This window comes from Arachis hypogaea, unplaced genomic scaffold (assembly GCF_003086295.3).
Source record: "Arachis hypogaea cultivar Tifrunner unplaced genomic scaffold, arahy.Tifrunner.gnm2.J5K5 arahy.Tifrunner.gnm2.scaffold_22, whole genome shotgun sequence".
In the NCBI taxonomy this organism is placed as follows: Eukaryota; Viridiplantae; Streptophyta; class Magnoliopsida; order Fabales; family Fabaceae; genus Arachis; species Arachis hypogaea.
Window position 1 is genome coordinate 1,139,244 of NW_027255450.1, and position 13,849 is coordinate 1,153,092.

Consider the following 13,849-nt stretch of genomic DNA (forward strand, 5'->3'; position numbering starts at 1 on the left):
AGCGGCTTTACTAGTCGCCGGCTCATTCTTCACAGGCATTCTCTGTGTCTAAACTAGAAAAATGAATCAGAACATCGGCTTACCAATCGCCTACCATGTCTCCTCTGTAAGATCTCTTTAGACCCTCCGTCCACCATCGATCGTACTCTGTAAAGTCAAGTGTTTCGCCTATCTCCATCTCTCGAGCGACTTCCAAAGCTTTCGCCTCTTGTGCGATTTGCTATCGGTGTCGCTGCTCTTCTCCTTTCTCTAGAATTTAGATTCAATATCAATTCTAACAAGCAAGAAAGAAAAGATAGGCCAGCCTTGCCATTGCTTATTTGGTGTTCCAGGAGCTCCCTACTGCATATCGAGACAATCGGCCTATCCTGGAGTTTTACACAATAATGAGGGACCATTGGCACCAGCCCTCCTCCATGGAGGAGGAGTTATGCTCTACATATTCCGCTTGTGGCTGTGCCAAGAAGCTGCAGAAGGCCCGAGATCCGCAACGTCTTAGTTCCTCATGCACCTTCGCCTCGAGTTTGAGTCCATCAGAGGCCAGCTCCCGCACCTATCGGTACAGTAAAGGAGAAGAGTAAGCTTTTGAAGTTGACTTGTTTGTTGGCTTTAGAGCTAATGAATGCGGAGTTACAGTGAGTAGCAAGCAAGCGAACGGAGCGTAGCATAGTTCGCGATAAGCTAGTCAGCAGGAATAGCGGCCTTTCTGCTGCTAGGTCTAGTCGGCAATTCAGCAGCTAGGCTGAGGGACACGAACGCATTAAGAAAGCAAGTGAACTCCCTCTAAGCAGTACAGGTCCTTCTTTCGTTTCCGCTGCGAGGTCTTTCACCCCACGCCAACCAAAAAGGCAGGTTCATCAACCCCGCGAGGGTAATTATTTCGCTTCTAGAGCGCTCAGCCCTGTGTCAGAAAGAGATTGAGGGCTAAGAAATGAGTGAAATCCGTTTTTGCATAGCTTGCATTCTCTTTATTCGCCAATGAACACTTTCGTCTGTAACGTGCATTTTTTGCTTTATTTAATTTAATGGATCTCGAACTTGAGTGAAAGCCAATGCGTTTTCCGAAAGGGGGTCTTGAAAAAAAAAGGCCTACCCCTTTTACGCAAGGGCAGGAGATGTTGAAGTTGCGCATGAAGTAGTCTCTATCTCCCGGTCGGAGACAGGGGATGGATGTCGCTAGGCTAGGTCAACTCTATCATTGGTTTAATTATCCCTATTTCGATCACTAGAAAAAGATATGTGCAACTACTATCCCGATGCAGCGAAGCTAGGTGGTGCTATTATGGCGGGGGAAGGGTCTACTTCTGCTCCGAATGCTTTTGGTGGCAGGTCTTTCTATTACCGATATGGACCTCACTAGCGGGTCTCATTCTGTACCTAGGTAAACGATCTATCTAACTAAGGTCAGTATATGAATCTGCTGCGTCTTTTTTTATCTCTGGTGTTGGATCACCTACTCACTACTGCGCTGCGACAAGGACTGGAACTGCCTCCGCTTTTGGACCTTTGATTAATTAACATCTCTTTTGTTTATTGACCTCCTATTTCTTTTCTTTGTTTTAACCCTAATCCACAGGAGGTCAAATTCAGACTTTAGACTGCTGTTCAATTATTTCATTGTCATTCTCGATCTAACAAGAATGGAATCACGCTCTGTAGGATTTGAACCTACGACATCGGGTTTTGGAGACCCGCGTTCTACCGAACTGAACTAAGAGCGCTTTTCATTTTAATAATAATAATCCATTTTATGTGACCCCAATACATCTTGCATGCATAAGATAATTCTATAATAAAGAAGCCCTTGGCATAGAAGCTGTGAAAGAATAGGCTGCTGGAGGAAGAACCGCCCAAAAGCGGGAGAGAAGCGGAACGGGCAAGTCAGCCAGAGCTACTTTGAGGGAAGCCAGCTCCTCATCTGACTTTGAAGGCTTGAGCTTGAGTGGGTCGAGGAATGGCATGGTCTCCGGGAGAAAGAAAGCCAAAGGAGCGAAAGGCACACCATCCTAGGTAAGCAGCATCTTTGAAGCGGCATCTCACTCAATATACGCAATTCTCATATCTGTCTTTTCCGGCCGATTCCATGCCACTCTACTTTGGACCCTCTTGCAGGAGCTCGGACTGAGTCTAGTTTAGGTCCATCCGAGGGTTTGGCTTTCAAAACTAACTGCACTTCTTCACTTTTCTGCTTTTTGGATGGGTGCTCTCCCCGAGTGAAGGCATAAGCCGTAGACAGTCACTAGTTTGATCGCTATGCCATTCTCGGCAACGATGTGGTGATAGCTGATTGACGAGTTGCTTCGGTCTACCTTGTTGAATCATCTACATTGATTGAGGACTCGATGTCAGAATGCATTCTTCCCTGTTGTAGAAGTTTTCATCTAGTTCCTGTAGCTAGTCGTAGATGCATATTCTAGTATACAGATCGGCTATGCGAAATAGTTCCTGCTAACTTGCGAAGATAGGGAGCACTACCTTAGTCGCTTAACGGGGAGCTAGCCCTACAAGAGATAGATCTGAAACTTACTATATCCGAAAAGCAGATCCGATCCATGCCAACATAAAGACCATACCTTCCATAAACCTTCATGTGAAAGACGGCAGGTCCAGTCTCATCCCATTCCCAAGCGAACAACGCCATTCATCTCTCAAGTTCTCAGATCCGGTTTGCTGCTCGCTCAACAAATCAATCTCCTCAACTTCTGCCTACTACGCTACGATCAGCAGTAGCCGACTTGTTTACTTAGGGCGCCCCTACCCTATAGAGTCCGTCCGTTTGGCAGCAAAACATAGCGAGTGGAGTAAGTAGGATGAGGCGGCCGGAAGAGACTGAGCCCGGACGAAGCCAATCACATTGAGTTGTAGATTGACATAGTTAACCTTCAGTGCACTTCAAATAGAAAGTCAGAGTTGAAGCTGAGCGTTCACCTTAGCGGCACCTCTGACCTCAGATGCATGTGTTAAGCATATAACTAGCGAGCTAACCATACTTCGGATATCGCCCCTATTCGATAAGGCAAGGCCAGTCGCTGGATTAATACTAAAAAACGGACCATTCCTTATCAGCTAACTTTTGGCTAAGGGACTGCCGGAAAGGATAAAGTCAACCCATGCGCCAATCGCCCCCATCTTACTTCTCCGAGTTCGTTATATTAATATTTATATATAGAAAGTTGCCGGGTTTTCACAATGAATAGGAGGGGGGCGGGCGATTCATCTTTGAGCTATTTTGCTTGGCCACTGCCACTAAAGAAATAGTCTTTTTCGTTTTTACCAAGATAATGAGCTAGCCACAAAAGCTATCACTGAAAGAAGCCGCAGCTGGCTTAAAAAAAAAGCCTTTTCGTTGTCACCACTAACCTCGATCGATTGGAGCATCGGGTGACTGGATAGCCCAATGAAATCTAGAGGGTGCATCAGAGAAGATGTATCAATCATGAATAGACCAGTCGAAAAACCTCTTCCAGTGCATTCTACCGACGCTGGGGGACTGATTTATGCTGTCCATGTTGTCAGCCCATTTATTGCTGCTCCTCGATCAGTTCATTGGGCTTCTTCGGCTAAGAAGATTTTCAATCAAATACGTTGTAGCTGACGAAAACACGGACCTATCTCCGGCTTACTCTCCTGATCACCGAAAGATGGACGAGGGCTTCTCTTACCTCAAAAACCCCTTTCCGTAGGTAAGGATCAACAGGATTGGTTGGGTAACTGGAAGCTGACTGATCAGCTCGAAAGAAGCCCGCAACGAATTCAGAATGATTAGGAAGGGCCGGACCTCTCTTGACCGAAGGCCTGACTTCTCTTCTCGAGCTCATGGACTTTGTTCATGGGGGGCACTGAGCAAATCGACTACACGGAACAATCAAGCCCGAATTCCCCTAGATGGAAGAAGAATGTGGACAGATGGAACCAAAGAGGTCCCTGCTTAGCGCAGGCTACTTTTGAGCCCTAGATCAAGAATAAGGTGTCCCCTACACCGGACCGGAATCTCCATCCCGATTAGGAACCACAATAGTGATTCTCAATGGCTGGTTGTCTTTCAGAACCTGCTTCTGTGCTGACCAAGAAGCAGAACCAAAGCGAGCAGGCAGGACCAGTACCCTTAGTTGTTCTATACCTTGCAGGAGAAAGGAAAAAGTAGCCATTCGGGTATGAAGTTGCTTGCACATTGCCCCCAACTCACACAGCTAGGTTTCGAGAGGGCTCTATCAATCTCCGGAACAGGGGAAGAAAGGGAGGAAGTGGGTGGTATCGTATATAAGATTAAGGACGCTTTTCGAAGTAATGTGACCGAAATATCGTAAGAGAAGAAAGAATTGAAAAGAGCCTATTCAGTTAGTCAGAAAGCTAGATCAAGAAAGCTGCGCCCAATAGAGCAACGCCTTGAGTAGACCGATAAGGTCTCGCGAAGCCGGTCACCGTACGCCTACGATCCTATCTGACTATTGAGGAGTTTGATCTTCTATCTTTTGTTCAATTGTGCGTGCTTTGCTTAACACATGCAATCGAAAGAATGTTCGATCATCAAACTTAGACTCAATGAAAGCTGCCGTTCACGTCAGGGTCCGAAGGAGATGTAGTCACTTTGAGTCTTTCTTCTAGATTGGGTTGGTGTTCAGTGAGAGGGGCCTCTCCCTTACAGCGTGAGAAACTGGGATAAGCTAACTTCCTTGGTCATACCAAGCCATGGGTTACACGGAAAGATTTGACTCATCTAGAGGAGTCTCAGGTGCCGCATAGCGGTCCAGTTTTGGAACAGGTCAATTGGCGGTTCATACCCCATTCCAGGGTGAGGAGCCGGCTACTGGCACTGAACTCAATTACCGACTGCTGAGGCGTCAATAGCGAGTAAGCGGGTAATTGGGGGAGGTGGTCACTAAGCTTTTTTACTGATGACGATGGAGGAAGGAAACTTCCGTTAGTCTCCCTTAGGAGACACACATCCCATTAGTATTGGTGTTGGTGTGCAAGTCCCACATCTAACAGTAAAGGACAGCACTACTTAGTGAAAGAGGGCTCAAGCTCAACATGATATGAAACGTTTTGTTGGCTTGTTTCCATCACTGAAAAGAATTCGAAATGTTAAGATCGTGCTTAAGCACTTGCTTATTTCTTTCCTGATCCTTTCACCGGTGATGTTATGTACTTGGATCTTCTTTGATTTGATGGGTGAGGCCCTGATTCTGAAGATCCAAAGTGCCTTCATACAGAGGGCAATCCGATTTTTTATTTCGTTGGTTGTGATGGTCTTATTATTCTGTGGATTGCGGGTTTGCTTTCTGTTGCGGCTGGAGAAGAAAGCTTACACATGATGATGGCTCCAGCTGGAGGGGGGGATGGAAGCGGGGCCGGTTCTTCGCAGCGCCCGGTGCATTTGGATCTGAATCTGCCGCCTGGCGGAAGGGACGAGCTTAACGCCCTTGTGGCGGAGCTCGATCGAGTGGAAGAGGGGATTCGGCGCTTGACTGAATCCCCCGCCGACAGTCGTGAATTAGAACTGCGGCGCCTCGAAGAAGTTCTTGGGACACTTGACAGCCGGTTGGAGCAAGCCCGAGCCATGGACTCGGCTCGCGACCAAGCACTGGCCAGGCAGCGGGCGGAGCTTCACGCCCAAATGGAACCATTTCTGCAAGGGGAGGTCCAGCTTGCTGCTCGAAGGCAGGCCCTTGCAGAAGTGGCGAATTCCCTCCTGGCGCAAGTCCAGGCCCAGGACCTATTCCTTCAAGAAACGGGGGAGTTGGCTGATAAAGATGGACAGTAAGGATCTGAAGGTGGAGGCTGACATGGTATATGCGTGGTTCTAGGCGGTGTCTCGGGAGTTGTTCCAATTTTTGGATTTGGCTAGAGAGGGCCAAAGTAAGACAGTGAAAGAGTTTAACTTCCGTTTTCACGTACTGAAAGGCAGGCCCTTGTATCATGGTTAGTCTTTTTTCTATGATAAGGGAAGGGTAGAGGGATCCGTATATGTTGTTCAGGTCGATCTGAAGGCGCAGAAATAGCTAGAACTGAATGCGGAAAGTATGGAAAAACATCTCGTAATGTATTTAACCAGAAAATCGATTATGCTTCCGCGGAAGTATCTACTCGTTACGGAATCTCAGGTGTCAAAGTGTGGATTTCATATAGTAAAAAAAAAAGGGACGTGCTATATCCGAAACGTACGAAATTTAGTAAATATCGTAAAGGCAGATGTAGTAGGGGTTGCGAACCAGACGGAACAAAACTAGGTTTTGGAAGATATGGCACTCAAAGTTGTAGAGCTGGTCGTCTTTCATATCGAGCCATTGAAGCAGCGCGTCGGGCTATAATCGGACACTTCCATCGTGCTATGAGCGGACAATTCCGAAAAATGGTAAGATATGGGTAAGAGTTTTCGCGGATATCCCTATTACCGGAAACCTACAGAAGTCAGAATGGGAAGAGGAAAGGGAAATCCTACGGGTGGATTGCTCGTGTGTCCACGGGACAAGTCCTATTTGAAATGGATGGTGTGAATTTTGCAAATGCTCGACAAGCCGCTACATTAGCGCGCATAAACCATGTTCGTCAACCAAGTTGTTAAGTGGTCGTAACGTAATTGGTTAGTGGGAAAAACCGGCCGGGATTCAAAAGAATTAGGCGAAGGGTGGGGGTCGGGCCCTCTCCTTTGCATTATGTCAGTTGGGCCTCCCCGGGTGTTTTTCCTTCCTTATTTGTTTAGGATTTTGTTCCTTATTACCGAAGGAGCCTCTGTGGTTCCTTGGATGGCAACTGGGACAAATTCAGGGAACAGTGGCTCGGAGAGTTGGCTAAAATACCTTAACCGGTCACCATCAGGTGAGGGTACGGAAAATAGCGAAGCCGAGCCCGCTTCAAGAAACCCGGAGGCACGAGACAGTGATCCCAGGGAAGAAATAGGGCCTTCCTCGGTAAGGCAGCGAGTGGATTCGGCGAACGCTGCCGGAGCAGGGGAGAATGTGGTGGGCCCATCACACATCACAACAGGCTCCCAATCCCCCATGGGGGTGCCGGAAGCCCCTGATCCGATGTGGTTGAAAAACCGCATTGAAAAAGTTTTCTTTATAATAAAAGGTAGGAAACCAAGGAAGGACATGCTCCAGAAGCTTTTTGACGATCTTAGACTGGAAACGGCTTCTCCGCTCAAACTGCAGCAAATCTTAAGAATTCTCGAACAAATGAAATGGAATTCTAGCCTTAAAGGTCGAGATTTCAGACTCGATCTGGAATTAGGTCACCGCGTCCACGATTGGGAAAGGGAGCAAAGGCACTTCCCAAACCCCGTGGACGACGTACCATGATACTTTCTGTTTTTAACTGTTTACGGGTGGCACTCAGAAAACCGGGGTGCCGCCCTAATGACCGATTGGGAGGGACCGCCGCATTCGGTCATTAGGGCGGGCAGACCTCGAATCGTTGGATCCGGTAGGTAAAAAAAGGGTAGCCCCGGCTTGGGGCTGGATTGAATCCGAAGTTTAGGTTTAGAGTTGGATTAGCCAAGGGGTAAGAATTCAATGCTTGGCTTATGGCCTGGATGCTTTAGAGCAGACAAAGTTGGATTAGAACGTTTTCATGGTGCGCTCATTTCGAATTGTATTTCTCTTTGACCGAGTTAAGTAAATTCCGTTTGTGTGGCACGAGAGATGTAAAAGTAAATTGAGTATCGAGGATATGCGGATGATTTATACTATACGAAATTCCTAAGGCACCAAGGGCTATTCAATAAGGGCAACGAAGCAGTGTAGCTCTTATTTGGCCCTGTGTAGCTAGTAGATCGGGGAAAGAAAGAACTTAACCACTGCGTTGTAGGGGAACAATACCCAGTGATGGGGTAGCTACTATTGGGTGAATACCTCCATCTGTTCATCCCGGCAGTTTCTGGTTCTAATTCCTGTATTTCATTCCGGTAGGTAAGGGAAACCTGTGGTAGCGAGACGGTTTCGGCAACAAACTCCTATCAGTCCCTCTTTCGGTTGTTAGCAGCCTCGGCTATCATGGAAATTTTTTGTATTGGCTGTTGATGGGAAAATACTTATTGTCCTGGAGGATAGACGAGCAGGTAATAGCAGTTTGACTGGGAATATTCCTTGCTTACCGGCTGTTGGATGGAGGGAGTTGATGGCATTCTTCCTGGGTTAGTGGATTTAGGAGCTATTTATCCTAATCCTACACTGCTTTGTTGGATTCCGACGGCTATTAATCCGCCTTTGTGGCTCTTTGGTAATGGAAAAACATCCTTCCCAACTTGCCTTTGTTTAGTATTAGTACCCCTAGGTACTTCAAAAATGAAAGGGGTCTTCCTCCTCAAGTCGGTTATCCGTATCGGTGAAATGACTATATCCTTAACACATACACTTCGGTAGAGTTTCCCAACGCGAAATAGGCTAGCGCGGATCCCTCTCTCCTGTTAAGTACCTACCCGTGAGATTAGAGCAGATTCGCTTGTCGTTGTATTGTGTCACATCGACTGCACTTTATTAATCCGCTATCGGTTGAATCTCATATCAACAGATTCTGAAAGAACTTGTTGAAAAGGAGGAATCCCAACGTTGAGTCAGAGCTAGAGTTAAAAACAAATCCCTTTTCAACCTTACGGACTTCTTTTCTTGTGCGCGAACGATCAAAGAAAGTCCTATCTAATGATGCAACAGCATCCAAGGAAGAAAGAAGCAAGGCAAGTGAACTTGAAGCAAGAACTCTTAGGCAAGCAAGGAGGGGCGTTGCGGTAAGATCAATGTATAGTATAGCATCAGTGTTATCTTTCTTCAAAGCTCTATCCACTTTGTCACATCATGGATTGCTTTGGCTATTATAGGATACACCTTTTATTATATCCTTTCAGTTTATGGCGCGACATTTCCTACATCTCAAAATGACTGGATATTGGACTTCCCACCAAGATCTAGACTCCAATCCAATCCGAATTGACTCGTCACGGAAGTTGCCTTGCTTTTTCTTTCTCTAGCTCTAGATCTAGGGATTAGCAGGTTGGCTTAATCTAAACTTACTTACTATAAGAAGATCGCTTCAGAGGTCTTTGTAAGTGTTAGAGGTGATTGGTTTTTTTACGATATGGCTCGCTTTTGGGAGGTAGACTTGGGCAGCAAGCTATCTGTTACCGGAAAGCAAAAGTAGCTCGAGCAAAGGCGACTGCGAGGCCCCCGCTAAGCGGGGGGGAGGGGAAAGTGGGTTTAGAGGGCTCCCCCACCATTAGGAATCTTGCCTTACAGAAGGTTAATGAGGGCACGTAACGATGCGCCGGGAAGGTATAGAGTCGCCCCCAAGATGAAAGGGAGATTGGTGCCGGTTACGCTTTTAGTGAGGAGACAGGAGCTCTAGAGCTTAGAGATGTCCCCTAGGCCAGACAGAGGTCTAGGGGGAGTCCGGAAAGAGGACTCTTTTCGTTTAGCCGGCAGGCCCGCAGATGTCAAAAGGCTTAGGCTTTCGAACTGCGTAACAAAAGAAACTCTATTGAGGGAAGAATAGGCTTGATGCGAGCCGTGCCAGTTCGAGTCTGGCGAGTTGCTTCTAGCTCTTGCCTTGCCTATGAGGAAGGCTTTTCGCTACAGACTATTCTGGATACTCAAGAAATAGCCTTTCTAATAGAAACCATACCGCTCCTCCGTTTTCTTCTGGTAAAGGGTCGGAATCAGTCCACGACTGAGTTCCTTCTTAACTTAAAAAGATCTCCGGTTTTAATTCCACCAAGGCATAGTAGCTCAGATTAACCCCCTCCTCACTAGGCTTCTTGAGTTAAGTTCTTTAGTGGACTTCTCCCGTTAGCTCAAAGTCAATCGAAGATAAAATGGAAAGGTTTCATCTCGTTCCCCCTAATGGGTCTACTTGGACTACTTGTTCGTCCTGTATTCAGAAAGAAAGCGGAGAATAGGATTCCACTGATGCGATATGACGAACTGGACGACCCACGTCATTTGAATCAAGGCAAGGCAGGCCTAACAGAAAAGGGAATAAGGGGCGTATTAGACTTGAGAGAGCAGATAGGCGCGTAGCCCTGAACCAATCAACCTGCTTCGACCTATAGAGCTGAACCCAACTAAGCGCTTTGAATTAAAAGTTTCTTTTAAACAAAGCAATCCTCGGATCCCGATGGCATGGTGAGCAAGCTGTAACGAATCGGAAACCGCCAATATTTATTCCGCATTCATTGATCTGGAACCAAGGTACATGAGAGATATCGGGCTAAACATGCTGTCTTTTTTCCCTTGGAACTGGCTAGCTTGTTGAAGACATTATAGATAGAATAGATAGAAGCTCGGGGTAGAAAGAAAACCTGAGATCATGTTCTCCCTTGATCAATTCCCTTTAGCTTAGGGCGGGAATCTGAAGATGACCTGACTTTCCCCCTCCCCCATTCCTTGTCACCTGCCAGTCATGTATATTTAGTTCTTTGTTCTACTGTCTTTAAAAAGAGGAATCAATTCTTTTCTTGATTCCCATTTATATGTAGTAAGAAAAATGGAGACTGGGGCAAATCCATATCGCCGAATCACGTAAAAAGAAGATGTTATCAAGCTCCTAACTCCTAAACTTTATGTGAAGTGGAAGTGGCTATCGAACCTGAATCTCTTGAGAAAGCAGCTGAACTCGGATCCTCAGTCTTGCTTGGGTTGCTGGTTGATGTAATAGAATAGAGGTTAAGGGTTCATACTTGTCTCCCGATTCCATGGGCTGGGTCAAGACCATTAGTACAATACCCGTCTTTCTCTCTCGCATCCAGACTCTTCCATGAACCCGAGGAGATACGGTGCGAAAGAATGAAGGATCCCCTTTTCTGGCTAAGAAAGGATTGGATCCCTTTTGTTTGATTAGATCTCAATCACTTAGATAATAGAGTAGAGTGTCTCACGCCTCTCTTCCAATGCCAATCCTCCGCCGATAGGATGGTTTTGATTGGCTTGAGGCTAATCTATCGCCAAATTAAGCCGACCGGCTAATTCTGGGCTAGCCATTTCCGCTGATCTTCCTTATTCCTATGGGCTGGTTGCTTCTTAGTGAAGGTGGGCTGGAAGTCAAAGCAAAGAAAGAAGCCACTACTCGGGTTACGTGTTCAGAGACGAGGTAAAAGGAACTTTTAACATGAACATCCAGCTCTGTCTACTAAATAAGACTATTCCAATCCAAAGAGAGGAGGCAAAGTCGCCAATTCCGGTTCTTCAAGCCGAGCGCCGACACCAAGCCAGTTGATGAATTGACTTCTCTATGCGGGACATGGAGTGTGGAGTAAAGCCCCCCTTTTCCTTTCTGGAAATACATAATTATCTCCTCGCTGGTTTATGCCCCGAGATGTGCCATACCTTTTCCGATCACAGGTATTGTCGAACCGTGTCTTTCAAAACCACCGCGTTGCTGGATTTCATAAACCTCTTCTTTTTTTATGCCTACGTTATAGTGGGATTTGCCCCATCCAAATAAATAAGTGGAAGCGGTTATGAAAATGTAACGAGGAAGGCCGCCTTGCAGTTGGTTCGTTCCAACCAAGTCTGATCCGCTTGCTAGTTTCCTGATCCCGGAGAGGCAGGGGGAGGTCTTTGTCATGATCCCATAAATGTACTACAGGCTCCCCGCTATGGTATGGTTCCATCGAATATCGAATAAGGTAACTTAAAATCCTCTGCGGTCTATGGTCTTTCTGTTTATGTCCAGTTGCTGACATCATGAACGAAGTTGGGCATCATCGCTGCTCCCACACGAAGAAGGAAGCCAGAGGATAGAGGCGTTTCAATCTCAATGGTATGTGAGGCCGGGTTTGCTGTTTCTGTTATGGGCTTTATTTTAAGTTTGGCCTAACGAATAACGCTTATTGGTAAAGGTTCCCATTATTAGTTATTTAGGTGTTAATTCAATAACGAATATCATAAGAGAGGAGGTCTAATCAGTTATTCATTGAGTCGACATAGTTAGCTTATTATGATTAAGATTCTGCTTTTCACTTTGTGAACACTCACCCAATTTCGATAAAAGGTGAAGTCGAAGCTACTCGATCATTCAACAGGGACAGCTGGAATCTACGCGTTGATCCAACCTGCGCTGCCAGCTTTCTTCTCTTATTTAATTTAAAGTTACAGGGAAAGAGAACTCCTAAATGCAGCCGGGATCTTATATATGATGCCGCTCGCCACAATAGAAAGACTGTTTTCACGAGCTTCTGTTCTGTAAGCCTATCCTGCAAAAGAGCCTATTGGACAAGGCAAGGAAGAAGGAACTCTGAGAAAGTCCAAATTAAGGTATTCCCTGGTTCGGTTTACCTGGGCCAGAAAAAGACTAGACACACAAACCGAAAGTCTTCTTTGAATCAAGTTCTCACTTCACTTACCCTCTCGCTACCTTCTCGTTGTTTTTGTTTTGACTTGTTGGCTAACGTTGACCGGCTTCGCGGGACCATCGGATTTGAACTAAATCTTACTACTTTCTTTCTGCAGGAGTAGAAAGAACATACTTGATTCAATCTGACTTGACTAGCCTTAAACGACCTTGCCTCACGCAGTAAAGGGTTTAGGAAGAGAGGAGCTTTCCGAGTTGCTGTTTTCCTTGCTTTTGACTTTCTTATAAGCGGACGGGAGTGAATGCACAAAAGAGATATAGAGAAGAATCTCCGAGATTGGAATTTCCTTTTCTATTCCAAGGACGGTCTAGTGTAACACTAATTCTAAATAGAATGGGTTACTTACGGCTTCGGGGACTGATTCCTATGACGGATTTCCTGCTTCGAACTTCTTTCTTTGGAGTTACAGTTGGATCCCATAAAGGTGTAGTAATAGAATCCCCTAGAAGGAATAAGAATTCAATCCCTTCATCTACGGCTTATGGAGACCTTTAAATAGAGGAGTCAGTGAGAACAGCAACTTCCGAAGTCAGACTTCAGGCTTCTTCTGGGCGGAGGTCGAATAAGGAGAGGTACAACTGGCTTCTCTTGTCTTAGCTTGCAGGTCTTCCCGCAGCTTTCCTAGTTCAGGGAATTTGCCTTCTCTTTGCTTTCAATGCAATTTCCCCTGTAAGTCAATAGAAAGACTTGTTATCAAAGGTTCTTTCTGTCTACAGTAAGATCCTCTTTGCAGTCCTCAAGGGCGAGTGAAAGACTGACATGAATTAGCTCTTAGAACACTCACCCAAACTTCATTCGAAATAGTTAAGGCATTTCGTCAGTCAGACTGACGTTTTCTCTTTCTCCGACTATTGAAGCACATTAGCTGAAGCAGACGATCTGCGGCATTTACTATTTCCATGCCATGACAACTAGACCTGTAAGCATCCTTGGGAAGAGCGAAATTACGTAGTTCTGTTGGCCTCCTTAGGCCTTTCAAAGTATCCAGCACGGCCCTTGTCGCATAAGTAGCAACCTGCACTCATTCTATCAACTAAAAGTACTTTTTACTCTTACTTAGTCTAAAATAAAAGCAAAAGCACTAATTCCTCACAACAAACTCTAAGTCATAATTTCCTGCTTCGGACTCAGACGGATTTCCTGCCTTCGTAAGACATGCAAACTCTGGAGTCTGTCTATACCTACTAGAAAGTTGACAAGGGTAGGACCTCTAAGTCAATCTCAATCGAACTCGGTAACTTCCTAGAAAAGATCAGAGACTATGAACTGCTTTAAAAGAGGACTTGGATGAGCTGCCGACTTTCCAATCCATTTGATCTATTAGTCGATAAGGAATGTGTGATATTGGCCTCCTTAGCCCTATCTCGAGTGGATAAGGCTGCTTTCTTTTCAGTCTACTTTGACTGTCCATACTAAGAACCCTTCCCTGTATGGAGCCACCTACCAGAGCCGAGATGCCTCAGGTTTAGTGAGGATAGTGAGGGGAGAAGTATTAAGCGTTTAGAG

At 45.9% G+C, this 13,849-nt stretch overlaps 1 non-coding gene across 1 annotated transcript; it reads right to left on the reverse strand.

Annotated features, from left to right (window-relative positions):
* Positions 1 to 1,647: 1,647 nt before the first annotated feature.
* On the reverse strand, positions 1,648 to 1,721 carry TRNAW-CCA (transfer RNA tryptophan (anticodon CCA)). The gene has a single exon. It is a non-coding gene; the product is annotated as a tRNA-Trp (tRNA).
* Positions 1,722 to 13,849: the final 12,128 nt, after the last annotated feature.